At 51.3% G+C, this 26573-nt stretch overlaps 1 long non-coding RNA gene across 1 annotated transcript; it reads right to left on the bottom strand.

Annotated features, from left to right (window-relative positions):
* Positions 1-15350: 15350 nt before the first annotated feature.
* LOC150014006 (uncharacterized) lies at positions 15351-18252 on the bottom strand. Its single transcript, XR_016510841.1, has 5 exons — positions 18201-18252; positions 16892-16969; positions 16488-16563; positions 15887-16019; positions 15351-15732 (listed from the first exon to the last, which is right to left on the bottom strand). It is a non-coding gene; the product is annotated as an uncharacterized LOC150014006 (long non-coding RNA).
* Positions 18253-26573: the final 8321 nt, after the last annotated feature.

Raw genomic sequence — 26573 nt, 5'->3', positions numbered from 1 at the left:
TACCATTGTCTGTTCTTCCTTACTTTTGGTCCCCACCCCTAGGCCTAAAATTTGCATTTCCCATCCTCAGCTGATTCCCGTGGCTGAATCCGGTTGTGTTCTCAATCTAACAGACCCAGCGGAGGGGCACTCCACACTCGCTTACGTGCACACAGACCGAGATGCTTCGTTCGTCTCCGGCCGCTTCCCTCACAGGACAATGGACCCAGCGGAGGTGCACTCCGGCCGTTCCCTCACGGGAGAACGGACCCAGCAGAGGGGCACTCCGGCCATTTCCTCACAGGACAACGGACCCAGCGGAGGTGCACTCCGGCCGTTCCCTCACAGGAGAACGGACCCAGCGGAGGTGCACTCCGGCCGTTTCCTTCACGGGACAACGGACCCAGCGGAGGTGCATTCCGGCCGTTTCCCTCACGGGAGGACGGACCCAGCGGAGATGCACTCCGGCCGTTTCCCTCACGGGACAACGGACCCAGCGGAGGTGCACTCCGGCCGTCTCCCTCACGGGAGGACGGACCCAGCGGAGATGCACTCCGGCCATTTCCCTCACGGGACAACGGACCCAGCGGAGGTGCACTCCGGCCGTCTCCCTCACGGGACAGCGGACCCGGAAGAGAGGCACTCCACACTCGTACCAGCCACACACACAACTCGTACCAGCCACACACACAACTCGTACCAGCCACACGCACAACTCGTACCAGCCACACGCACAATCAGCTTCCCGAGGATGCCCAACCACCAAGGCAGTACTTAAGTCCAATTTTCCTACCTTGGCCCGTGCACGAGGTTGCCTGGTTGTCGCGGTGTTTGCTTTTGTTTCCCCCTGCGTCGATCCACTGCTGTCCCAACAAGAAGTCTCGGGTCGTTTCCGGACACTGAGGCGGGTGGGCCCTGGGTCAAGCGGGCCACCCAAAAGCGGGTAGGACGCGTCTCCCCGCCTTGGCTTAGAGCCCTTCCCACATACAGGCGGAGGATCCCGGACGAGCCCCCAAATTGTGAGAAACGCTCACAATAAAAACTGGGACACAGGACTTGAGCAGTAAAGCGAGGCCTTTATTCACGAGTCTGCAGAGCCAGGCGCACCCTCATAGCCAGGAGAATGTGCGCCCCAAGTAGACAAAGGAACCTGGTTTTATAGTCTTAGCTTCCCCACCCTAACGCAACTAGTTTCCCCTCCCCTCTCCTCCTTCCCCATTTCTCCATGACTGGATACTCCGCGTTCACCTAAATGCCCCTATTGTGATTTGTGAATATGCTAATGTTATCCACTCCCTTCTCAGAGATCCTTTAATTACATTTGCACTTAAGACCCTTTAATTACATTTGCCTTTTGTTACCAATGACTTTGCTACTGGTTTGAGAGTCACTATGACCTTGTTTCTAACAACAGTACTAACAAATACGGCTGTCCTAAAGAAAGTAGGAATGGCACACGTCGCATGGACATCCGCTGCACTGAAACTGACACAGAGCACACCTGACTACAGGCTCCACGAGCCACATACGTCATCGTCACAATGGTGACAGAGTAAAACCAGATTCTTTCACGTGGGCCCTTGGTGTAAAACCCAACTAGTGTTGAGGAAAACGGGTCTTTACTTTCAGTATCCCAACCTGGGGGAGGCATTAGGCACTTCAGCTCACTAGCCCTCTTCTCCCACAGGAGCCAGCACATCCCTTGCTCCCCAAGCCAAAAACAGGCCCAGAAGTTCCCCATCCCAGATCTGTCACCTCTCTCCTTTGGGATCTCCTGGACGATGTCCTCTCTCTCCTTATAACAATCCAGGAAAACGTGTGCTTGGCCCTATCAGAGCACCATCAAGTTCTCTGCACTCCTGATACACTCCGTGGATCTCATCCACCCCCTCTAAAATGTTGCCCCCTTTTCTTGAATCCCTGACTGCAGTCCTGTAACGCGATGGGCGTGGTAACGAGTTCTGGCCACTCACAGAACTTTGCGCAGGCTCTAGGCTCTTAGCCCCGCTCATCACCTGGAGGCCTTAGGAGGACCTAAGCGATTGGCAGAACTCAGAAACTAGCATAGCCATTGTCATTCAAAGGTACCTTAAAACGGTTCCTCAAAACTGTTCCCTTTTCCCCATCCCCCAACCGGCAGACTCCAAGGACTTTTGGAGACCACCACTCACCTCATAGGGAACGAATAGAATAGAAAACTCGTGCCTACGACCCTAGTTCCACCCTCCCGGGCCCTCTCCCGTCCTACTGCCTGCTCTTCCAACTTCAACAACAAAAATGACCGCAGAAACAAAAATTCTTGAAACTCTTAAGAATCCTTCCATAATACCTGAGGAGACCATTTCAGAACATATTCACATTCCAGGGCAAAATACATGGAAAACCTCAGATAGGGCCTTGGAGAAAACCCACTCACACTTCTAAGGATCCATGACCAAGGTCTTACGAGGCAGACACATTTCCCTCTCCGTACAAATTCAACTCCCTCACCCCTACCCCCCACCACACACAAATACGTCCCTCCTCAAAACAAAGGACTGGCACTCGTGAATCCGGGGCTCTGGAATGCCATGGGCAACCCGGCCGACCTACTGCAAGCTTCCCACCCTGAGTTTTGCCCACCCTACCCTTGCTGCTCCCATTCACGAATCAAACATTCCATGCATACTAACAGACTTCCTGATACTTCATACCTAACTTTATTCTCTAAATTGGGAAACATGCCTAAAGCCCATAACACCCTTCATTTTTTCGGAAACAAAAAACCTGGTGTGACAAAACTGGCGAGGTACACAATACCGGCCTGCAAGATTCACCAGAGGACCCCGTCACTGGATGGCCACCGGGTCCAGGGTGGGTGCTCTGTGGCAGGCTTCCCTGGGAACGTTTCTTCCCTGGTCCTAAACAAAATTTACTCTTCCTAGGACAGTTGAACCTGACAACTCGATCGATATACACAAATCACTTCATTCTGTTTCTGGGTCCTTGAGAGGAGGCAACTGGAAATGATGTTCTGTCAGGTCATGGACACCTGAATTTTGGTGATCAAACAGACCCTGCATCTAGCATTTCCCAAAACATAAGTGAAGAGACTGAAACTTTCCAAAAGGAAATGCTCATAGACTTAGCCCAAAATGTTAACTAAGCTGCTGTGGGAGGGGGAAACCCATGAGATGTCAATATCCGACTAACACTAAACATATCAATAAGCAAACTCCCCCTTACCGAAAGGGCTAAAAAATAGCTACCTGAAGACAGGACCGACCATGGCGATTCTTACAGGCCCACCGGGAGTACCGGAAGCTACCCCCACCGCCTCCGCCACCCATCTCCCTGGCTCCTAAGAGACGTTCATTCAGTACGGAGAATTTCCTTTACCCTGAACACCCTTACCCCTTCCTTGGCTCCCTCAATAAACCCGTGATCTGTTCCCACAGCAGTCTCTAGGTGATTTCTCACAGCAGGGCTACCCTAACAGCTTCATGTTCCCCCAAAGGGCCCAAAGGATCCTCTGACACTAGGGAACACCATCCACAACCTCACTGACCCTAGGCTTTCTTCTCAGCTACGAATGCAACCCAGACCCCCTATACCCACACTCACCAGACAAGGGCACAGAGAACTATCCCACGCCTCCCTTCATACACCAGACACTTTTTTTTAAGAGTGGAATAACCAGCAACAAAGAGGAAATGCATAGACTAACAGAAACATGAAGAAGGCCATGGTTTTCTCTGTTGTAACAAAACCCACGGGATGCTACGATGGAAAGATATCCCATAAGCTGTGCAGTTCTTACGTGCCCGATGGCCCACCACCAGAAGCATAACTCTCCATACCACACTTTAGTGACAATTAAAAAATTTCCTTCTTTCATAGTTATAGACAGTTCCATGATTTGCAAAATTTCTGCATTTATGTCTTATTTTCCGTTAAAACACCCTCAAACACAGTCTGGTCTCCCCTACGAAATCAGACTCCTCTTTAAAAAGTCACACATACAGTTTACTCTACTTTCTAGACACAGTTTAACTTGACCGGCATCTCCAAATCCTTCGACCCTGATTGGGGACTCATTCCCTATGTTGTGCTGCCCTCCAGCTTTTCGTCCAGAAACACGTGCAGTTCCCAGCCTTCTTGTCAACTGCACAGAATTCTCCTTTTCCTTTAAATCCGCATGGTGTTCTCACCTCCAAGCCACATGATGTTCTGTCCCTAAAACGTCTGCCACTTACTAAATCCCTGACTGCACCTTGGACGCAGTCGACATGATAACCTGTTCTCACCACTCACAGAACCTTCAACACACTGTGAGTGCTCTTCTACACCGTTCCTGGTTCCCGACCCCCTCCCATTGCCTTGCCCGTGAAAAAACCAAAGTGATTTGCACAACAAGGACACTAGCCCATACCCAAACACGTGGGAAGACACCTTCCTAGCTGTCTCCTTTCCCCATCTCACAACCCACAGGCTCTAGGAATTTTTTGAACTCCCCCCATTCTGTGACACTGCCACTGCCAAATGGCTACAGTCATGCCTGGCAGAACGATGACATGTCCTCTGCTTCCTGAACTACTGCGCTAAGCTTCAAACTCTACTCCTTCCCAACAGTCTAAAACCAGGCTTGGGTAGGCTGTGCGGGTGTCACAGACCTTCCATGGTCACCTTCCATAGTCTGACATGATTTCACAACATCTGTTCCTTGGCTGACAAGGCTCACAAGGTTCTAAATCTCTAACGTCTTCCAATGGGCTCCCATACTTTGCAAAGAGCCCTTCCGATATCTCTGCGATTCACCTTTTTCTTACCACAGAAAATACATTCTCAGCCGCTCAGGATTCATGATGACTTTAAATCCCCTGCACATACTTCTCAAGGAAGGAAATTCTACAAGAGTCTATAACAGCCTACTGAAAGTTCTCTTCCACCTTCAGGAATGACTTCACCGGTCAGTGAGGCAGTTGTGTATTCACAGATTTGCAGCCCTTCACACAGCCAAAAAGCCAAACCCACGTACATAATGAAGAGATGCAGCTAGCTGCTTCTGTCCCTAATAGCATCTAAAGCCGCCCCACCTCTCCTCTCCCCCTCCTTCTCCGTGTTTCATGCTGGATACTCCACAGTGGCAATCACACAGGATGACCTAACTTCCCTCAAAGTGAAAATTAACTCACAGTGCTCCGGTGATAGGTCTGCCACCGATTCTTCTTTCACTTTTCTCCTTCTGGTTGGCTGGGCTGTCCAATTACATTTTCCCATCTCCAGGACCTTGGTGACAACGACCTCCCCTCCTTTCATCTCCGATATCCTGGGTCCTCAGAAGATATCAGAGTTAAGCTGTGGAAAGGCCCTTTCCTCATTGGTCAACAGGCTAATACAGTCCATTCTGACTTACAGACCCTCTAATGACATTTGCCCTTGACTCCTAATTATTTTTCACTGCTTTGGAACTCACCGCTTTTCCTTTTTTCTTACAAAAGGCTGTCAATTCTACACTTAAAATGACAAATACCTGCCTCTACGACACAGCATAGAAAACAGGGTCACGGTAAAACTCGGCCCATTTCTCAACTACTGCCAGAACCTTCCTCTCCTCTCACTGTTTCTCTCCAGGCCATGCCCTCAGACAACAAGTACCATCGTAGAGGAGATCCTTCTAAAACAGGTTAGCCTACTATCCCAGCCCACCTCTCACCAGGAATGCTTTTACACAGATGCCTTGATGACTCCTCTTTAAGAGCATCCTCCATTTTCCTAAAATATACCCACCAAAGCTAAAGTGGAGTAAGTCAAAGACATCTAGGGGGTAGATGTTTTAAAACACTACAAACCTCTCTGGTTCAGTGCAAGAGCATCCTACCAACCGACATTCCTTGCATAACATCTCCAATCAAACTTCTACCATTCCCCCTCTCCCTCCTTCTCCTGCTCCTTCCAGGAAAGTAGCCACACAGAGAAAAACACTGACATGGATAGAAATGATCCACCTTCATCTAAAACTATCCCTGCTCTCTGGAAAACAACATGGATACAACAAATCTCTGCAGCCTGACCACAGCATCATGTCACCAGACACATACACTGCTTTTCGGTGGGGAGCGACGGGACACCCCGTGAACCGCTGTCCACCCCCTCAGGTGATCCAGGGGGACACTTCCAAATACAACAAGCAACTCGCCTTCATTCTATCTCCTCTCACCACAGATATCCAATAGCTTTATGCTGAAAAACCCAAGGGACACCCTACATCCCACTAGCTGACTCCTGGAATAAGGACACAGGGATCCTCTCAGAGCCCAGAACTCTCTTATCTTTATGTTTCTCTTTCACCTGGACCATTCCTTCTCTCACCTTCTCTTCCCTCCCCCTCCTCCTCCCCTCCCCCTGCCTTGCCTTTTCTCTTCTTTTCTTTTCTCAATAGGACACCAGCCAAGAAACAGAGATGCCCTCCATTCCCACCCCAACCCCGCTCTATCACAGCTGGAATTCACTACTCTCAACTAGGACAACTTGGACACTCAAAAGTATCACAACAAAGAGGCTCATTTTCTTCTGCAGTACAATACAGATGGACCTCCACACAACGTAGGGGACAACAGGACATACCCTGACTGTCAGAATAGGGATGATGGCACCCTACTCCGATGCCATCAACTCTACTTGGAGGCCAGAACAATAGCCAGAGATTCTGAAAAGACACATCTCTTCTCTGCCAAAGAATAGATCCACTTGGGTAACTGGCGGTGACATTCCAATGGACACCCATTCTAATTTCCGCACCCATCTCCCAAAAGTAGGCAAGGGAGGCTGCCTCCCCTATATTCACAGGAAAATCTAATGGACCCCAGCACACCAAGCACCCAACCCCTCAGTAGACAACGATGACTTATCCTCTACCCTGCTCCACCACATACCCAAAGTGGCCAACTCAACAACCCACTCCATCAGGGAATACTGACAAGAGACAGGACTACCTCCCATCCCTATCTGCCCTCCTACCCATGAGACAGATGGCACGCATGAAAGGCCCCACTCGGGGACACACATCCTTCTCAGTAGCTCACCTGCTATGACACTGGAAGACTTGGCCAAGCCTCCCTGAGGATCCCTCCCTGCTTCCTACATGACTTGCATATCTTCACCCTTCCCTGGGATATGGCCTACAGACACCTGTTTTTTTGATCACATGCTGCTCTAAAAAGGAAAAGGCAATCATTTCTAAAACACAGGGACCTAAAACAAGCAGACCAACTTCATACTTCAGACACTGATGAGAACGTGAGCATGGCCCCTACAAACCAATGACAAGCAAATTCCTGAACCGCTCCATAGACCCATGAAAAAACACCACAGGGACTTCCAGCAAAGATGGAGGCCTAGACGGACACGCTGCATCTCCCTCCACAACCGAGAAAGAATACAACGACCTCAAAAGTAGACACAACCAAAAGCTCCACAACATCGAGCTGCACGGAAGTCCAGCAAACTAACGTGGAGAGAAGAAACACTCACCAAGTAGGAGCAGCACAGCATGGCCAGATACGGCACGGTGTGGTGGCACTGGCAACAGCAGCACGCCAGGAGAAAGCACACCCACACGTTTTTGAAAACTCAGCAGAGACACCTGGGCAGTGCTCCCAGCACCACACCAGGCCTCTCAGCACCCAGTCCCAGCACCAAACCAGCCCTCTCAGCACCCAGTCCCAGCACCTGGGAAAATCAAGCCTCATTGCTTCTGACTATACAAACCAGTGGAGGTTGAAGCAGAGGCAGAAACTGATAGTCTCAGCACAGTCTGCTTGTTTAAAAGGACCCCAAGGTCCTTGAATGTCCACAGACCCACCCACCCACCCACCCACTCTGGGAACAACGGCCAGGAAAGCAGCTAGAGGAGCACCAATCCAGTGTGCAAGTGGGACGGGTGCCTATAAAAGGCACGCGGCTTGGTGAAGGGGCCTTCTCCATGCGGAATAAAGAAGCTAAGTTCTCGATGTGGCTTAGAGAAGGGGTCTCCAGGCTGCTTTAAGAGGCTCTCGCCATGTGGTTTTGAGGAGAGGAGATCCATGCGCTTTGCAGGAAGAAGGCAGTTTCCAAGGAGGCTGAGAATCCAGGCGGTTCTGCATTAAGACCTGGAGGGCACCACAGCACAGAAAGGACCTCCCCAATCAGAATTGAGTGATTGGCAGCTGCTGCCAAAACTGAACTGTGTTTGGAAAGTGGGGAAACGGTTTCTCTAACTTTTCTAAAACTAGCCTGGTTTGGTAGGGGGGAGGCAAGGATATGTGTTTATGGGTGTTTTAAAGAACATAATACTTAACAGCAGAAATCCGCATATAATCTAAATCTTTTTTGTCGGCAGCCGTCAGTCTCGAGAGACGATGGTGTAGCTTCTTAAGAGTCTATCTGCACCGCCGAGAATGGCTGTGTAGTCTGACTCGGGAATGACACGGTATCTGTCTCCTCCCGTGTTGAATCGACATCTTGCGATGACGCTGGAGTGTCCTCTCCAGTGAAGCTGAAGCTACAGAGCCTGGGCAGGGTGATATGGAGGGTCTGCTGTTGCCCATGCAGCAGACCCCCCCTCTCTTCGCAGCTGAAGGGTCCAAGGGAAAGACGGAGTCGATACAGCTTGGCTTCAGGTGCGCCGCAGGAGTTGCCGGTGTTGACTACAACGTCAAACCGCCTTAGGGACTCCGGCTCCGGATTTTCTGTCAGGGTTTACTCCCTTAGCCTTTCCCCTGAAGAGGTATGCCGCAAGGCAGCGGAGGATTTTTGGAGTCAGAGTTTTCCTTCTCTGATGTGCCCTGACTGGAAGATCGAACCAGCGACACTTAGCTCGCAGGCCGACGCTCAATCCACTGAGCCAAACCAGCCAGGGCTAATCTAAATCTAGATAACTGTTAAATAAACAATTCTTTTTCTTTTCACTAAATTCTGGTATTCAGAGTTATCATTTTGGTGGCGGGCAATCGGGCCCCTGACTAAAGAGCCCGTGGGTTTGTTTTCAATTGGAGCAGCCCAGGGGTTCTGTCACATTGCCTCCACGGTCACTGAGAGGCTCATCCTGCTCAGATGAGTCTCAGGATCTGAGCACCCCCACCCTTCTTGCTCCTTGTCAGCGGGTCTCAGACATGGTTGCAAATCACTGGGGATTCCATAGAAACGCTGATTTTGGAATCAGGGCTGAGTGGGTCCCGGTTTCTCATTTCTGATGGGGACACTGCTGGTTCCCTGCCTACTTTGCAGCGTGGTGGAGAGCAGAGAAAAGAGATGTGTGGGTGGAAAGAGGGGTTGAACAAGATGGCGGGCCTGCTGGAAGCGGCAGTCAGTGTGCAGGAACAAGATGGCGGAAGGGCCCCGGAAGTGCAGCGGAAGGTCAGACTTCCCGGAAGCGGCTTCTAAGTCCTCCGGGGGCGGGGACGAGGTGCCGGAACCCTATCGGAGGATGTGTAAGAAGTTCGGGAGCCGGACAGAGGACCCCGAAGTCCCACGGGGGCAGGGAGGAGGACGCGGCAGTTCTTCGGGGGCGGGGACAGGGTGGCGGAAGACTCCTGGAAGCAGGGCGAGGCCGAACACCCGGAAGACCTTCGGGGTGAGACCAAGATGGCGGCGCAGGCTGCGTAGACCTTCGGGCGTTGGGCCTCGGCTGCGTGAGACCTTCTAGGGCGGGAACAAGATGGCGGGTCCGCCGCAAGCGGAAGTCGCCCGGAAGTCCTCTGGGGTGGGACCAGGAGGACAGAAGTGTCCCGGAAGTGCGGCGGAAGGTCAGACTTCCCGGAGGCGGCTCCTAAGTTCTCCAGGGGCGGGGCCGAGGTGCCGGCAGCCTGTCGGAAGCGGGGCGGAGGGTGTGTAAGACCTTCGGGAGCAGGATAGAGGGCCCCGAAGTCCCACGGGGACAGGGAAGAGGACGGGGTACAGAATACAGAATGACATGCACACCTACCACACCCACTAACTGAGATATGGCGAGGCCAAACTGGATTTTTATCTTGTCATTCGTGGGTGTTCCACAGGACGAACTCATCTTTCGTCGCCTCGAAATAAATCCTTAAACAAGCTATCTTCATGTTTTGCAATAAAGAACGGTTCAGCTAATCCTGTCTAACAAATTTTTAAAAGTTAGCGTACTGGCTTCTCTCCTACAAATAACTTTTAAAAGTTCGTCATCATTAGTGAACCAAACTATTAGTTAGGCTATTATTAATAGTACTTTAAAGATGAAATATTAATACAATTCTTTGTGATCAATAAGGAACACTCCAGTTCAGGTATGTTTTTAAGTTAAATCAGAGGACTCTCATGGAAATAGGCAGAGTTCCCTAAGAAGCACTCGGTACTTAGTACAGACTTATTTAACTTCCGAGTAACAGAAGCCTTTAAATGACCAGTTAGGGGGTTGCTTGACACAACATTTCAAACCTAGAAAACATGTATGGAAGTAAAATAAACGTATCAACGGTAGATGTAAAATAAACGTGCTTTAATTTCCATGTTTTTAGAAAAGATTTTATTGATGTATTTTTAGAGGGGAAGTGGGGAGAAACAGAGGGGGAGAAACATCAGTGTGTGGTCACTTCTCATGCACCCACACTGACTGGGGACCTGGCCTGCAACCCAGGCCTGTGCCCTGACTGGGAATCGAACCAGCAACCCTTTAGTTCACTCAATCCACGGAGCCACACCAGCCAGACATACATGATTTTAATATACAAAGATATACGAAGTACATAGTAGGTGCTCACTTTGTTGAATGCATACACGAATGAATACATGAGTTCATGCCATCTGACAATTCCCTTTTCTTTCCAATATTCGGAGTTTCATCGTCGGTCGTGAAACAACTTTCACCTAGTTGCAGAAATTTGCTATTAAGGACGATGAGGCATTAGCCTGTGCTTCTTAAAATCGGAGACCTAGTCTTACTCAGATTTGAGTATGAAGAGAGGGGATAACAGCACGCTGGTTAAGAACACAGGATTTTCAGGTGGACGGCTTGGGTTCCTTCCAGCCTCTAACACCTGCTGTCTGACCTGAAAGCAAGTTACCTCCTTCTCTGCATATCAGTTTTGCCTTCTGTAAAAGTGACCACGGTGAGGACGAAATAAAACTGTGCATGGAAGTGCCAGCACGGGGTCATTCTGATTATTCCACAAATGACTACTAGAGTAATGGTAACCGATAGACCTCCAAAGACACAGATACACAGAAATATTGCAACAAAAGCAGTCACTGCCTGCAGAGCTACTGATTCTGCCTGAAACCTCCCGGAGGGCCACTAAAGGTCGTTTCCCTACAGATCACCCGAGGAACGGAACCTTGCAAAATACGAGGGAAGAGCTTGTCTGTGGAACTGGGCACTCTCTGCACAGTACAATGACAGTTCAATAAGAAGCTTTCCCAGAGTCTACACCCTTTAAAGCTAATAATGATAATTAGAAGAGCAACCTACTAATAGCACACAGATGACATATTTCAAAAAAAAAAAAAGTGAAGGGGTTCAAGCAGTGACGCACACTAAAAACAGTATAAGAACAAAAATAAGAAGGTATTGGGCCGATAGTTAAAAATACAAACAACACGGGAGAAAAACTGGGACAACTGTAAAAGAACAACAATTTAAAACAAGACCAAAAAATTGCCAATAACAGGAGACAAAGTAAACTGGATACATAAAAGGTATAAATAAGAAACATGACATTAACACTGTGAGAGACTTAAGTTTTGGCTGTACAAATTCAATTTTAACTTTGAGTATCATTTCTCTAGTACTGTCTCAAATTTGGGGAGTTAGAAGAATGATTTACCTAAAAAATTTGGTGATTAAGGAAGGACGAAGGACTGCAAAGCTGAAAACCTTATTTTGAATACTTGGCACCACCACTCGTTTATCTGTGAACCTGCACATGCCACAATATCCTAACCTACATCAATATGGATATCTATTGGCACAATGTCAATAATTGTTAAAAGTGTATGGCAAGAACTCTTCAAGTCATTATATTTGAATATTTTATGTATGTTTGAATTTTTTAATTCTAGAAAATTAATAAGAAAGAATAACTTCTGCTTTGCTGCCTCACTGTTGTGCAGAAAAAATTAAATAAGCTATATTATCTCACTAAGTCAGGTAGTATCTAGGTAGTTTGCCATTCTTTTTTTTTTCACCCCCGCTACGACTACTCACACTTAGTGTGCTGGGACAGACGTGCGCTCTGCACAGTCTCCCGCTGGCCTTACTCCTCGCTTTCGGGGTTCCTACAGCCACCCCGAAAGAGCACTGGGCCTGATGATGGGGTACATACGAAATCTGTTAGCTCTTCTGAAGCTCCATCCAGGAAGGCTGAGTCTATTAAAGATAGAAGCCTGTTAACCCTAGGCTCATTAACGCTAAACCTATCAACCCTGAGCCTAGCCATCTAGCCCTATCCGTACAGTGGACTCGGTGAGCTTCCCTTAGCTGTAATTCCCAGAGTTCCCCACAGGAGGGCAGCACTGAGACAGACGGGGAGCCACAGCCGACAAGCACACTGACAGGTTGATGGAAGAGTTCCTCTGGAGCGCACAGGAGCAGGTGAAGCGCGTTGAGTTCAGTGAACTTAAGTGGCTTCTTGGCAATCCCAGAGCCTGGCGTCTGAATCGAGAGGTGATGATTTGCACTTTCTAAAAAAGTCTGAGCACCATCAGATTAAGTAAATGTTGAGTTTACTATTGTAATTTGATACCGTAAACCTCTCCATAGAATTGCGGAGGACGTGTAAGACCTTCGGGAGCAGGACAGAGGACCCCGAAGCCCCGGGGGGGGGGGCAGGGAAGGGGACGCGGCAGTTCTTAGGGGGCGGGGACAGGGTGGCGGAAGACTCCCGGAAGCGAGGCGAGGCCGAACACCCGGAAGACCTTCGGGGTGGGACCAAGGTGGCGGAGCCGGCTACGTGGACCTTTGGGGGTTGGGCCTCAGCTGCGTGAGACCTTCTAGGGCGGGAACAAGATGGCGGGTCCGCCGCAAGCGGAAGTCGCCCGGAAGTCCTCTGGGGTGGCACCGGGAGGGCGGAAGTGTCCCGGAAGTGTGGCGGAAGGTCAGACTTCCCGGAAGCAGCTCCTAAGTCCTCCAGGGGCGTGTGCGAGGTGCCGGAACGCTATCGGAGGATGTGTAAGGCCTTCAGGAGCAGGATAGAGGACCCCGAAGTGCCAGTGCGGGGCAGGGAAGGGGATGCGGTAGTTCTAGTTCTTCGGGGACGGGGACAGGGTGGCGGAAGACTCCCGGAAGCGGGGCGAGGCCGAACACCCGGAAGACCTTCTGGGTGAGACCAAGATGGCGGCGCAGGCTGCGTAGACCTTCGGGGGTTGGGCCTCGGCTGCGTGAGACCTCCTAGGGCGGGAACAAGATGGCGGGTCCGCCGCAAGCGGAAGTCGCCCGGAAGTCCTCTGGGGTGGGACCGGGAGGGCGGAAGTGTCCCGGAAGTGCGGCGGAAGGTCAGACATCTCGGAGGCGGCTCCTAAGTCCTCCAGGGGCGGGGCCGAGGTGCCGGCAGCCTGTCGGAAGCGGGGCGGAGGGTGTGTAAGACCTTCGGTAGCAGGATAGAGGGCCCCGAAGTCCCACGGGGACAGGGAAGAGGACGGGGTAGTTCTTCGGGGGCGGGAGACACAGAGTGCAGAGAGAAGAGCATTCCAGAGAGGGTGAGGGACAGACAGAGGGCGGTCCAGAGGGGGGCGGGGGTCCAGGACAGAGCATCAGCAACAAGGCAGTGGCGAGTTGCAGGTCAGAATGAAGAAAGTGGACTTTATTCTCAGGACGAGGGAAAGCAGGGGCTGATTCGGGTTTATATAGAAGATACTATCTGTGTGTGTGTGTGTGTGTGTGTGTGTGTAGCGGAGTGGGGTGGTGTCCTCTTAAAGCAAAAGAATACGGCAGTACAAATACAAAATTGGGTATCAAACTGAAAATCAGAATGAGAAACCTCACCAAATTACCGCAGTGGTTCGATGAGCCGACATACCCGTAAGGCACCCCCCCGCCCCCCCCCCCCCCGGCGTTTCCGGCATCACGGGACCTGAATCCCCAGATGGTAACTGCACACACCTTAAGGATGAAGTTTGCTTCTGACTTGGCCCATGTCAAGCCCTGTTCCTCTCCCACTGTCCAGGAACTTCCAACGATGGTGACAACTTCTGTTCCTGTGCCTTCCTGTCACTATACTGGGTATGCAGGCTCATCGGGTGGGTGAGGAACACGTCCCGAGAGCCATTTCGACCCTGAGGTGAGTAGCAATAACCTCACTACGCATGGAAGTATTTGCGGACAAGTATGTTCCGCTGCAGAAACAGACGGTAGCGCTTATTAACCGCAGGTAGAAGACCTTACTTTTGCAGATTTTACAAAAAGCACGAGCACGGAACACATTGTGAGGGTCCCTTCCCAGGCCTCGGAAGCGAGGGGTCCTGAAGCTTAAGCTTCGCTCACTTCGCAGCAGATCTTTGAAATTCTCGCATGGGGAACCGACGGAAGGGTTCAATGTGCTCTGAGGAGAGCTGGAGGGGACAAGTGTGGGAGGCCGGCACTGCGGCGGTGGCCCTGGAGCCTTCCTGGGCTGAGACCAGGGCCCCCCACCCCCCCACGCACCGCCCCGCCTCAGCCAAGACCGACTGCTCTCGTCTGCGGCCCCTTTTCCTCTGTGGCCATAATCTCTCCTGCACAGGACCTGCCACGCACCCGCCGTGGCCTGCCGCAGCGTCCGCAGCTGTCATCCCCCCGCCCGTCTGGTCTGGGTCGGCTCAGCCCACGGTCGTTCTTAAACCAAGCGCTGGAGACGGAGAGAGGGCACACCCGGCTACCCCGAGGGATGTGCCACCTGGGTCAGAGGAACAGACAAACGCATTGTAAGAACCATAGGTAAGGGGAAAGGTGAACTCGAGTTCTCTCTCTGGAGTAGAGGGGGAGAGGGAAATGGGATCTGAGGGATCCAGAGGTGCTCAGAAGCACTGATGACCGATTACTGTAGCGGGTGCAGGGCTTGCACTGTAAACAGGACTTTCACGTGTTTTTGGAGCGGTTTGCGTGAACGCGTGTGTGTATACATGTGCACGCACACACTTCCAGTCCTAGGAAGAGCCATCGATGTCGATGGCTGGCAACAGGTACAAGAATGTGATTCCCACAGAGGCCGAGGGCCACGGGTTCTCCAAGACGGTAGGGACACAGCAAGGGAGGCCTTCAGGGCACAAGTCCCATCTTTCCCTGCTTATGACACTCGCACCCACCAACTTTAGCCTCTTGTGTCCCGGCACCTCCAGGGCTGCCCCAGGACACTGAAGCATGAAGGATCACAGACCCACTAACCCCGGTGAACAACAGTGACTGCTACAGACAATTCTCCTTCACCGTTTCCATTCTTACCGAGTTTTATTCCCAGAAAAGGGGGGAGGGGGGTAGAAAGGCCCATGAAGAGCAGTCACCGCTCAACTTACAGAAAGGCGAGGCCCCGATCAGAGGCTACCATCCCTCTTTCCCACCGTCCGGGTTCAAAAGCCAACACGTGCTCACTGTCGAAGAGGGCGGCTGAAATGGGGCTCAAAAGATTTATAAGACCCCCAATTCTGTCTTCCACGTATCCTTTTCTTTTTATTCTTTTTCTTTCTTCTCACGCTCAGCCTTAGCTTCTTCTTCCTCGTGTCTTCTGATCAGCTGTTCCACTTCCTTCTGTCCGAGGACTCCGATGACCGTCTTTCCATTCTCTCTGGTCGGCGTGGCAATTTCCACTGGGGGCAAACACACACACGCACGGCTGCGTTATAGCAATCACAGGTGCTAAAGTTGTTGCAGCTACCTTAAAATACCGTTTACATTCAATGCCGTTGCAAAATCACTTTAGGTACCTATCGCTAGGTTTTACAGCAACACAGAAATACTCACAGCGCCGTTATTGCCAATGCGTGCGGCCTTCCATCCCCCGTAATTTCCGCTTGGGTCGCTCCGATAGAGCTGAAAGCCGTAACGCTTATCCCAGCCAATGGACAGCAGCGAGACGCCAAAGGCACGTTTTTCCCTTTAACCAAGAAAAGAGGACCGTCAAGCACATCAGCCGCCCAAAGGCAGTATCGCTACAGTCACTCGAGCTCCCCGAACGTAGCTGAAGCACCTTTCTTGTGAAGCTGAGCATTCGTAAGTGGCTCTGTTCTGGCCACCACAGACTAAGGCCCACCAAAACGTCCACTTGCTTCCGGGAGATGGGCACAGCCAGGAGACGGAGTTAAGACCCGGAGGACCGCTACTCCGTGCTGAGTTTAATTATTAGGTAAGAAAAGCAATCGGTTTCCAGATTTAAAAAGGCTATTTCTGCCTCTCGATGGTCTATTAATAAAACAAATGATAATACATATCGCGGAAACCACGAAGCGCAAATGTACAAAAAGTTCTTCACTTACTTTTCAATTTCTTTTTACCATCTCATAAAAAAATTATTACCTAGAAAATGTTTCCCCTTTCTGGAATAAATATGCCCCAGATTTCCTACCTCCAAACTGCGCGTACGCTTGTTTGATATCACAGAGCGCTGTCACCAACTGCTCACGAGGAATTGGCTCCCGATACTGTAATAAATAAATACCTAGGATGAAAACACTGGCATAGTCATCATTTTTTCCTAAGACACAAAAATCTAAGCAAAACATATTCTGGACATAAACCTGCGCCATGGGGGGACATTCACAGTCACCTGTCATTTGAAAGGGGAGCAGGGGAATGTCAACATCCTAACAATCTTATGACCATAGCATTTTATAAGTTCGGGTTAGAAAAAAGAAGCAATTTTCAATTAATAAATCTGCGATGACTCTCATCTTGGCAAAAACGAGTTCTCCTTAGAGATATCAAGCAAACTGACTTATAGATCGTCAGTCACACTCTCTCTGACCATACCTTTGGGCAATGAGCCTCAGTTCATTGGTCAGAACGTTAGCGTCAGAAGTTACGCCGGCCACGGTGCAAGCCATGCCCCTGGAGGAAGAAAAAAAAAAATGTATTCATGTGTCTGTAAGCAGAGCAGGTGTCTGAGAGGGCCTTTAAGAAGTATTTGTAAAGCCCCAAGTTCCATGATAAGTTTACCATGCTCGCGTCAATGCTCTGGTCTTCTTCTGAACAGACAGAAACTACAGAAGGTTTATCTTTGCAGGACAAACCTGACGTCGTTTATAACATGAAAGATACACAGCGCCCCCTCCAGTTCTTCGATAGGCGTATTCAGCGCCACGACGCCGAACAGGGCGAGAGAAGGAGCACTAGGAAGCTAAAGCAAGTCCCAAGAGGGTCCAGAAGCAAGACAGAGGTTTTGCCAGAGAGGAAGAAAAACTACCCCCACTCCTGGGTCATCGGTATTCTCACCTCCAAAGGCCTGGCTGGCCGGGGCGGAGGGAGGGGGCTCAGGGGCTAGGCTCCCAGGAAAGGCGCCTTTCCTTTCTTTGCTGCCGCTCCCCGAGGGCTGCGCTGGCTCCCCTAGAGCTGGCACCCTCTGTCACCTGCTGTCACTACACCTCCGCAAGCCTGCCAGCTGCCGAGCGGCCCGTGGCCTGGCGGTGACTCTGGAGGGATGACGCTTCCTTGGACACGCATCCAAAGGCCCTAGAACCGGCACCCGCCTCGTCCCCCACTCAGGGGGGAAGTCTCTGACAGGCAAACCCAGTGCCCCGCAGGCTAGGAGTCCCGCACGCCCAACGACGCCAAACTGACGGGGCTCACCTAAACTGTTCCCAGACCTCCAGGGGTAAGATTCAGGACACTTCCACACAATTCCCGAGTAGCCGTTCTGAACACTCGGGGAGCCTGCCACGTGTCAGACCCTGCGCTAGTGTATTTCACTCGTTTTACTCTAGTTCATTAAACGGCCACCACCACTCGAGGCGGCACCGAAGCCCAGAGAAGGAAAGCAACGGGTGCAAGGTCACACAGACTTAACCCATATCTGCACACCTACCACGCCTGTACTCTGAACGGTATAGAATAGTTTCTCCACCTAGGGCTTGGCCCTGCACGTCAAAAGAATAACGCATCGTCCTAAGCCTCAAGGAAGTTTCAAATAAGAATCAAAAGTGTCCACCAGTAAAGGCACAATAACAAGCGTTCGCTTCAAGTTTACTACGGCACACGGGCCAGCCCTCCCGAAATACGTGAGATCCTACGTATGTGAGCACGTGAGATATTGAAACCCTCTCCCCCCTGTGAGCTCACTTACTCATCATCGAGCTTATAAATTTTTTCAGGGACAACAACTTCATCAAGCGGCTTGTGGATGTTGCGTCGCTCTGCTCCAAGCCAAACACCGTCGTTCGCTAAAGTTCCCGGACAGGTGCCCGCACGTCCGATGGCCTCCATGGCGTATTCAACCTGGTACAAGCGACCTACAAAACACAAGCGGTGAGAAACCGAGACTCCCTTCTGGGTGCTTGCACCACTGGGCCAAGAGAGTCAGCGGGAACCCTGACAGGCTCTACCCTCAAGTCCCTCTCTCGTTCTCTCATGCTGCGCGTGATCGACATGGTGACCATAAGGACATCAAAACACAAGAGAGCATGAACTATACAAAAAGTGTCTTGACTTCCGCCCCCCCACCCCCACCCCCCTAAAAGTCAAGCACTTAAAAATACTTTTGAGACAGATTCTACAATTCCTATTTTGCCTCCTGGAGAAAATATAGTGGTCCTGGAGTCATAGCTTCGAGACCGCAAAGGAAAATATATACCCATGACTCCCGTCCACTGAAAGTAACTCCTGCATAAAACACATCCTGGCACCCAGAGTCCAGTGTGTAGCAGGGAACCGATCATTTCTTCCCACTCCCATTTTCTCACGCAGGTCTGTAAGCTGAGTACCAGACCCTTTGTCAGGCGATAGCTTACGGACGTGTGCGGAACTTACCGTGTGTTCTGAACTTTACGGCTCCTGTCAAAAGAAAGTAAGATCCTTACTAAAACGAAAGTTACAACTGAAAAAGCATTTCCACGGCTTAAAACCGTTCCGTCCACCCCCTTCTTCGGCCGAGGTGAGGGACGCAAACACGATTTGACACAGGTGGAGACCGAGGCACTGGGGCTGGAGGGGAAAATCGAAAAAGCCCTTTTTTGAAAAAAAAACCAACGCAGAAAAGGAGCCCAAATGAGACACGGTAGAGGCAGAAAGAGGGATGAGACCCTGCAGGTCCAAGAGGAAGAACTGGGGAAGGAGAAAGAACGGGGCGTCCAGGTGGAGCAGGAAGCTTCAGCAGAAAACACTGAGTCAGACGCCTCACGGGCAAGAGACAAACGGCCGAAGCTCAAAAAAAAAAAAGAAAGAAAAAAAGAATCGCAGCCCCTCGAAAGCTAAGCCAGTATCCCGACCACGGAGTCCAGGAGGACGGACACGTGAAGAGGGGCAGAGGCTTCTCCTGGGAGGGCTGGGGTCCTGCACGCGGAACGAGGCGGGGGGTGGGGGTGGGGGCGTGGGGCGACCTCGGCCCCCAGAGCACATTTCCCAAATAGCGGAACACCAGACTAAGGCTGCAGGACCGGCGCGCCCAGACGAGATTTCTTAAAGGTGGGCCGGGGCCTCGGGGCCTGCCTGGCACTTTGGGAGGCGGTGACCTGCGACCAGGCCGCCGGAGAGTTCTCATCCCCATGCTCCACGCCGGCGCAGCCGGCACCCCCGCGGCGCCCGAAAGGCCGGTACTAACCGGAGAAGAAGAACTGGAATCGAGGGCTACACGGAGGGCCTCACGCCACAGGAAGAACCCACTATCGCCCCGCCGAGTGTCCGCTGCCCATGTGGCCCACGCACGTGCGCAGAACGATCTCGCGGGGGCGGGGCAGGGGGCGGGGAGAACGGGCCAAAGATACGGAAGTCCTCCGGGGGCGGGGCCGAGGACAAGGAAGCCCTTCGGGGGCGGAGACTAGGTGGCGGAAGACTCCCGGAAGCGGGGCGAGGCCGAACACCGGGAAGTCCTTTGGGGTGGGACCAAGGTGGCGGAAGCGTGGCGGAAGTGCGGCGGAAGGTCAGACCTCCCCGGAGGCGGCTTCTAAGCCCTCCGGGGGCGGGGACCAGGTGCCGGCAGCCTATCGGAAGCGGGGCGGGGGCGGTGCAAGACCGTCCTCCACATCTTTCCAAACAGTACATTTCACTTACAGCGAGTTTACGCGGCGACACATTCAGCAGGCTATTTATATCGCCCTGCTTTTCTCCCCGCCAGGCCGGTAATATATCATGCTAAGTCCATCAACATTTCTTCTGAGAAGGAGCCAAGTCCATTTTTATTTCCTCTGGGAGATGCTGGGACTAGGTTCATTTGCATGCAGTTCCTTTGCGTATATCAAAAGTCCGGGTGGGCGTTCCAGCCGCCGCCAGGTTCTGATGCCAAAATCTTTGTCAAAGCCAAAATCTCCGAGTGGCCAGCCTGCCACTGCCTCTCTGACCTCATCTCCTGCACTCCTCCCCAGGGGTCACTCGCCTCTAGCCACACGGGCCTCCTCGCTGCTCCGCAAACACACCGGCACACGCCAGCCTCGGGGCCTTTGCACTCGCGACAGTTCCCCGGCCTGACACACCCTCCCTGGGGTAGTCCCACGGCCAGCCGCTTCTCAGGGACACCTTTCCAGACCATCCTATTCAGACCCCGACACGCCCTGTCCTCCTTCCCAGTGTATTCTTCTCCAAGCTTACCAACACCCAAGGAGCCGAGGCACAGGCTTGAATCTCTGTGAAGCTGCTAAGTAGAAAAAAATACCGAGGCCACAGCTAGAACAGCAGCTTCGTAAAGCTTGTACGTACACTCTGCATCCCTAGAGTGCCGCCGCCGGGCGTCCCTATAGTCGCGGAGAGGACAGAAGAATAAATAGCTTAGCGGACGGCCCCCGAGCGATTTGACCTACAGAGGAGGATGGCATTGAATACAGAATGACATGCACACCTACCACACCCACTAACTGAGATATGGCGAGGCCAAACTGGATTTTTATCTTGTCATTCGTGGGTGTTCCACAGGACGAACTCATCTTTCGTCGCCTCGAAATAAATCCTTAAACAAGCTATCTTCATGTTTTGCAATAAAGAACGGTTCAGCTAATCCTGTCTAACAAATTTTTAAAAGTTAGCGTACTGGCTTCTCTCCTACAAATAACTTTTAAAAGTTCGTCATCATTAGTGAACCAAACTATTAGTTAGGCTATTATTAATAGTACCTTTAAGATGAAATATTAATACAATTCTTTGTGATCAATAAGGAACACTCCAGTTCAGATATGTTTTTAAGTTAAATCAGAGGACTCTCATGGAAATAGGCAGAGTTCCCTAAGAAGCACTCGGTACTTAGTACAGACTTATTTAACTTCCGAGTAACAGAAGCCTTTAAATGACCAGTTAGGGGGTTGCTTGACACAACATTTCAAACCTAGAAAACATGTATGGAAGTAAAATAAACGTATCAACGGTAGATGTAAAATAAACGTGCTTTAATTTCCATGTTTTTAGAAAAGATTTTATTGATGTATTTTTAGAGGGGAAGTGGGGAGAAACAGAGGGGGAGAAACATCAGTGTGTGGTCACTTCTCATGCACCCACACTGACTGGGGACCTGGCCTGCAACCCAGGCCTGTGCCCTGACTGGGAATCGAACCAACAACCCTTTAGTTCACTCAATCCACGGAGCCACACCAGCCAGACATACATGATTTTAATATACAAAGATATATGAAGTACATAGTAGGTGCTCACTTTGTTGAATGCATACACGAATGAATACACGAGTCCATATCATCTGACAATTCCCTTTTCTTTCCAATATTCGGAGTTTCATCGTCGGTCGCGAAACAACTTTCACCTAGTTGCAGAAATTTGCTATTAAGGACGATGAGGCATTAGCCTGTGCTTCTTAAAATTGGAGACCTAGTCTTACTCAGATTTGAGTATGAAGAGAGGGGATAACAGCACACTGGTTAAGAACACAGGATTTTCAGGTGGATGGCTTGGGTTCCTTCCAGCCTCTAACACCTGCTGTCTGACCTGAAAGCAAGTTACCTCCTTCTCTGCATATCAGTTTTGCCTTCTGTAAAAGTGACCACGGTGAGGACGAAATAAAACTGTGCATGGAAGTGCCAGCACGGGGTCATTCTGATTATTCCACAAATGACTACTAGAGTAATGGTAACCGATAGACCTCCAAAGACACAGATACACAGAAATATTGCAACAAAAGCAGTCACTGCCTGCAGAGCTACTGATTCTGCCTGAAACCTCCCGGAGGGCCACTAAAGGTCGTTTCCCTACAGATCACCCGAGGAACGGAACCTTGCAAAATACGAGGGAAGAGCTTGTCTGTGGAACTGGGCACTCTCTGCACAGTACAATGACAGTTCAATAAGAAGCTTTCCCAGAGTTTACACCCTTTAAAGCTAATAATGATAATTAGAAGAGCAACCTACTAATAGCACACAGATGACATATTTCAAAAAAAAAAAAGTGAAGGGGTTCAAGCAGTGACGCACACTAAAAACAGTATAAGAACAAAAATAAGAAGGTATTGGGCCGATAGTTAAAAATACAAACAACACGGGAGAAAAACTGGGACAACCGTAAAAGAACAACAATTTAAAACAAGACCAAAAAATTGCCAATAACAAGAGACAAAGTGAACTGGATACATAAAAGGTATAAATAAGAAACATGACATTAACACTGTGAGAGACTTAAGTTTTGGCTGTACAAATTCAATTTTAACTTTGAATATCATTTCTCTAGTACTGTCTCAAATTTGGGGAGTTAGAAGAATGATTTACCTAAAAAATTTGGTGATTAAGGAAGGACAAAGGACTGCAAAGCTGAAAACCTTATTTTGAATACTTGGCACCACCACTCGTTTAGCTGTGAACCTGCACATGCCACAATATCCTAACCTACATCAATATGGATATCTATTGGCACAATGTCAATAATTGTTAAAAGTGTATGGCAAGACCTCTTCAAGTCATTATATTTGAATATTTTATGTATGTTTGAATTTTTTAATTCTAGAAAATTAATAAGAAAGAATAACTTCTGCTTTGCTGCCTCACTGTTGTGCAGAAAAAATTAAATAAGCTATATTATCTTACTAAGTCAGATAGTATCTAGGTAGTTTGCCATTTTTTTTTTCACCCCCGCTACGACTACTCACACTTAGTGTGCTGGGACAGACGTGCGCTCTGCACAGTCTCCCGCTGGCCTTACTCCTCGCTTTCGGGGTTCCTACAGCCACCCCGAAAGAGCACTGGGCCTGATGATGGGGTACATACGAAGCGTTTCTGGAAACCTGTTAGCTCTTCTGAAGCTCCATTCAGGAAGGCTGAGTCTATTAAAGATAGAAGCCTGTTAACCCTAGGCTCATTAACGCTAAACCTATCAACCCTGAGCCTAGCCATCTAGCCCTATCCGTACAGTGGACTCGGTGAGCTTCCCTTAGCTGTAATTCCCAGAGTTCCCCACAGGAGGGCAGCACTGAGACAGACGGGGAGCCACAGCCGACAAGCACACTGACAGGTTGATGGAAGAGTTCCTCTGGAGCGCACAGGAGCAGGTGAAGCGTGTTGAGTTCAGTGGACTTAAGTGGCTTCTTGGCAATCCCAGAGCCTGGCGTCTGAATTGAGAGGTGATGATTTGCACTTTCTAAAAAAGTCTGAGCACCATCAGATTAAGTAAATGTTGAGTTTACTATTGTAATTTGATACCGTAAACCTCTCCATAGAATTGCGGAGGACGTGTAAGACCTTCGGGAGCAGGACAGAGGACCCCGAAGCCCCCGGGGGGGGGCAGGGAAGGGGACGCGGCAGTTCTTAGGGGGCGGGGACAGGGTGGCGGAAGACTCCCGGAAGCGAGGCGAGGCCGAACACCCGGAAGACCTTCGGGGTGGGACCAAGATGGCGGGGCAGGCTGCGTGGACCTTCGGGGGTTGGGCCTCAGCTGCGTGAGACCTTTTAGGGCGGGAACAAGATGGCGGGTCCGCCGCAAGCGGAAGTCGCCCGGAAGTCCTCTGGAGTGGGACCGGGAGGGCGGAAGTGTCCCGGAAGTGTGGCGGAAGGTCAGACTTCCCGGAAGCAGCTCCAAAGTCCTCCAAGGGCGGGGGCGAGGTGCCGGAACGCTATCGGAGGATGTGTAAGACCTTTGGGAGCAGGATAGAGGACCCCGAAGTCCCGGGGCGGGGGTGGGGCAGGGAAGGGGACGCGGCAGTTCTCCGGGGGCGGAGACAGGGTGGCGGAAGACTCCCGGAAGCGGGGCGAGGCCGAACACCCGGAAGACCTTCGGGGTGGGACCAAGATGGCGGGGCAGGCTGCGTTGACCTTCGGGGGTTGGGCCTCGGCTGCGTGAGACCTTCTAGGGCGGGAACAAGATGGCGGGTCCGCCGCAAGCGGAAGTCGCCCGGAAGTCCTCTGGGGTGGGATCGGGAGGGCGGAAGTGTCCCGGAAGTGCGGCGGAAGGTCAGACTTCCTGGAGGCATCTCCTAAGTCCTCCAGGGGCGGGGCCGAGGTGCCGGCATCCTGTCGGAAGAGGGGCGGAGGGTATGTAAGACCTTCGGGAGCAGGATAGAGGGCCCTGAAGTCCCACGGGGACAGGGAAGAGGACGGGGTAGTACTTCGGGGGCGGGAGACACAGAGTGCAGAGAGGAGAGCATTCCAGAGGGTGAGGGACAGAGGGCGGTCCAGAGGGGGGCGGGGGGGGGGCGGGGGTCCAGGACAGAGCATCAGCAACAAGGCAGTGGCGAGTTGCAGGTCAGAATGAAGAAAGTGGGCTTCATTTTCAGGACGAGGGAAAGCAGGGGCTGATTCGGGTTTATATAGAACATACTATCTGTGTGTGTGTGTGTGTGTGTGTAGCGGGGTGGGGGGAGGTGTCCTCTTAAAGCAAAAGAATACGACAGTACAAATACAAAATTGGGTATCAAACTGAAAATCAGAATGAGAAACATCACCAAATCACCGCAGTGGTTCGACGAGCTGACATACCCGTAAGGCATCCCCCGGCGTTTCCGGCATCACGAGACCTGAATCCCCAGATGTCAACGGCACACACCTTAGGGATGAAGTTTGCCACAGACGAGCTTCTGACTTGGCCCATGTCAGGCCCTGTTCCTCTCCCACTGTCCCGGGAACTTCCAACGATGGTGACAACTTCTGTTCCTGTGCCTTCCTGTCACTATACTGGGTATGCAGGCTCAGCGGGTGGGTGAGGAACACGTCCCGAGAGCCATTTCGACCCTGAGGTGAGTAACAATAACCTCACTACGCATGGAGGTATCTGCGAACAAGTATGTTCCGCTGCAGAAACAGACGGTAGCGCTTATTAACTACAGGTAGAAGACCTTACTTTTGCAGACTTTACAAAAAGCACGAGCACGGAACACATTGTGAGGGTCCCTTCCCAGGCCTCGGAAGCGAGGGGTCCTGAAGCTTAAGCTTCGCTCACTTCGCAGCAGATCTGTGAAATTCTCGCATGGGAAACCGACGGAAGGGTTCAATGTGCTCTGAGGAGAGCTGGAGGGGACAAGTGTGGGAGGCTGGCACTGCGGCGGTGGCCCTGGAGCCTTCCTGGGCTGAGACCAGGCGCCTCCCCTTGCCCCCCCAGGCTGCTTCACTGGTAGGGAAGCACTCAAGGTGATTCTAATACGCAGCAAATGGTGCCTCAAACATTTGTGCAGAGCTTGTTAAAACAGACGTCTGGGCTCTACTCAAAGATTTTTCTTCATTCTGTGGGTCTGGGACGGGACACCAGAATCTGCACAGCTGTGGATTCGGCGCCGCTGCAGGTGAGAACGCCCCACAGCGCCATGGTCAGAGGCCTCGAAGGAAGCGGCAGCAAACCTAAGCAGAGCTCCCCCTCAGCCAAGACCGACTGCTCTCGTCTGCGGCCTCTTTTCCTCTGTGGCCATAATCTCTCCTGCACGGGACCTGCCACGCGCCTGCCACGGCGTCCGCGGCCGTCTTCCCCCCACCCATCTGGTCTGGGTTGGCTCAGCCCACGGTCATTCTTAAACCAACCGCTGGAGACGGAGAGAGGGCACACCTGGCTACCCCGAGGGATGTGCCACCTGGGGCAGAGGAACAGACAAACGCATTGTAAGAACCGTAGGTAAGGGGAAAGGTGAACTCGAGTTCTCTCTCGGGAGTAGAGGGGGAGAGGGAAATGGGATCTGAGTGATCCAGAGGTACTCAGAAGCACTGATGACTGATTACTGTAGCGGGTGCAGGGCTTGCACTGTAAACGGGCCTTTCACATGTTTTCGGAGCGGTTTGTGTGAACACGTATGTGTATACATGTGGACGCACACACTTCCAGTCCTAGGAAGAGCCATCGATATCAATGGCTGGCAACAGGTACGAGAATGTGATTCCCACAGAAGCCGAGGGCCACGGGTTCTCCAAGACGGTAGGGACACAGCAAGGGAGACCTTCAGGGCACAAGTCCCATCTTTCCCTGCTTATGACACTCGCACCCACCAACTTTAGCCTCTTGTGTCCCGGCACCTCCAGGGCTGCCCCAGGACACTGAAGCATGAAGGATCACAGACCCACTAATCCCGGTGAACAACAGTGACTGCTACAGACAATTGTCC

Source organism: Furipterus horrens, unplaced genomic scaffold, assembly GCF_987537825.1.
Source record: "Furipterus horrens unplaced genomic scaffold, mFurHor1.1.pri manual_scaffold_4, whole genome shotgun sequence".
Lineage (NCBI taxonomy): Eukaryota > Metazoa > Chordata > Mammalia > Chiroptera > Furipteridae > Furipterus > Furipterus horrens.
The sequence above is the reverse complement of the archived record's forward strand: the minus strand, read 5'-3'. Positions and strand labels throughout refer to the sequence as shown.